This window comes from Morone saxatilis, unplaced genomic scaffold (assembly GCF_004916995.1).
Source record: "Morone saxatilis isolate NCDOM2014 unplaced genomic scaffold, NCSU_SB_2.0 Contig19, whole genome shotgun sequence".
Classification (NCBI taxonomy): Eukaryota; Metazoa; Chordata; class Actinopteri; family Moronidae; genus Morone; species Morone saxatilis.
In genome coordinates this window covers 276,110-278,257 of record NW_023339751.1, presented here as the reverse complement: position 1 = coordinate 278,257, position 2,148 = coordinate 276,110, and the positions used below count along the sequence as shown (strand labels likewise).

At 31.5% G+C, this 2,148-nt stretch overlaps 1 protein-coding gene across 3 annotated transcripts in view; it reads left to right on the top strand.

Annotated features, from left to right (window-relative positions):
• The window catches only part of nfkb2 (nuclear factor of kappa light polypeptide gene enhancer in B-cells 2 (p49/p100)), a 17,497-nt gene that overhangs the window by 294 nt on the left and 15,055 nt on the right, over positions 1-2,148 (top strand). Inside the window, exon 1 of one of the 3 annotated variants that reach the window (XM_035663096.1) lies at positions 1,527-1,581. The exons of 1 other annotated variant lie outside the window; for it this stretch is intronic. The gene's annotated coding sequence lies outside the window, so the exon portion shown is untranslated. Of the gene's footprint in view, positions 1-1,526; positions 1,582-2,148 lie in introns of those variants that run through there. One more of the 3 variants, XM_035663095.1, reaches the window with a different exon arrangement.

Below are 2,148 nucleotides of genomic sequence, written 5' to 3'. Positions count from 1 at the left end.
TTTTTTTTTTTTTTTAATAAAAATCGATCTTGTTCCAGTGAGAATAAGACGTTTGGACAGTAAGGTGATGCTGGCTGCGATCAGAGTAGAAACGCTGCTGTGAACTTTGATTAAAATGTAATGTGACGACATTCATTTAAGATAAATATTGTTTTTGAATAGAAATACACAGATTTCAGTAGAACTTTTGATTTTGAAATGTCAAAGACGTGGCAACAAAAAGTTACAGAACACTAATTTTTTTATAATTAATCATTCATTTCATACATAAACAAATCAATAACTGCTATGGAGCAGAGTCTGTGAGCCTTGTAATAAGTTTAAATTATGACTTTATCAAAACAAAAACTCATTATTATGACTTATTAATATCAAACTAATTATAACTAAGAATATTGTATTTTAAGTTTGTAGCTAATAATTTGGAATATTTTAAGAGCCAGAGTCAAAGTTTAAATGTTGAGAAATATTCCCTCTGCTTCTTGTCTCTGTGCTGATATTAAATAATATATATTTTGTGTGCTTTGTTTTTTTTTTGGCATCACTGAGCTTCCATACAGATCCTACCTGATAACTTAAATCATTTTTATACCTTCAGGCTCAGATCGTATATTTTATAGTATTTATTATAACAGTTTAACAATATTATTTAATAATTTTCTTCGTTTATGATTTAATCTGATAATTTTCTAACTTAAACTGTGATATATAATAATAAATAATAATAATAATTGTTGTTTTTATGTATTTTGTCCCACTGTCGTTGCGGTGGGCGGGGCTCCGCGCCTCCTTCCGTCCAATCAGCGCGCAGTATTTGCCACGTGGCGCCGGAATTCCCCTGCAGCTCCGGGGCTTTCCACCCTGAGTGACAGGCTGCTGGTTACCACGACAACGAGGCCGGATAAGAGCCGTGACCTTCAAAGTAAAAGCTTTGATTTACGGTTTTTAAACAGCTTTAGATCCGATTTAACAACAGAAAATAAAACTTTAAAACTAACATAAAAAGTTTATCTTTGCACAAATTATTTTCAAGGCGAAAAGCTGCAAATCTACTTTTTTATTTTGGGTTTTTCTTCTATTTCTTGCGTTTTTTATTTTTTAAATATTTATTTTAGATACTGTGTTTATTAATTATATTATATAGTTAAAACTTTAGATATACAATAATTATGAATAATAAAGAACATAAAACAATAAAATTGAACAGAATAATAATAATACTGTTTATCTGCATTAAGTTACAAATAAACACCTAAAACGTTTTTTTTCTCACAGTTATAATAATAATAATAAATATTATAGACAATATTTAGACACTTATTTACGGCAGATTCATTATTTATTAATTCATCAATAATTAATGAATCAACTATTATTTGACAGAAGCACAATAAACAGACAGAACTTGCAATAAAAAACTACAAGATCCATAAAGCAATGGAAAGAAATAAATGTGATTTTATTTTGAAAAACCCAAACAGGAAGCTGGCACAGGTATAGCTGTTGTGACGTGAACTCCAGTTGGGAGTTTTGTGTTTTTCGGGGAACAGACAGACAGACAGACAGACAGACGGACAGCAGGTAAACTTTAAACTCTTTATCTGAACACAAACTGCTGCTGATCGATAATCAATAACCCGATCAGCTGCAGACACAGAGATCAATCCGTACACTTAAAGGAGCTTCAGTCAGTCGATTCAAGTTTAAGATGTTTGTCCTTTAAATTTACTGCAGAATCAAACTGATGCATCTGATTGGATGCTTCAATGTCAATGTCAGATCAATGTCAGATCAATATTATAATTGATAAAAGTGTGTAACAGCTGATTATTGGGACAGTTTATGCCTCATTTCTGTTTATTCTGAATACAAACAGCTGAATCAATAAGTGGGATTATTGATTGATTGAAATGCTGTTTGATCAGATTGTGTATCAGTTATTGATCGATCACAGTGAGAGTTGATTTGTTGTTTCTGATCCAATCTGCTGATCAATTATTGATCTTTAAACTGAAGTAAACACAAACTGCAGCTCCTCCTTAAATCCAACACAGTCTCTGGTTCAATAATCAATAATCTGTTTACTGGTTGTTATCAATAATCCACTGATGCAGGTAAAAGCTATAGGCTAACAGTTTCCACCTGCTT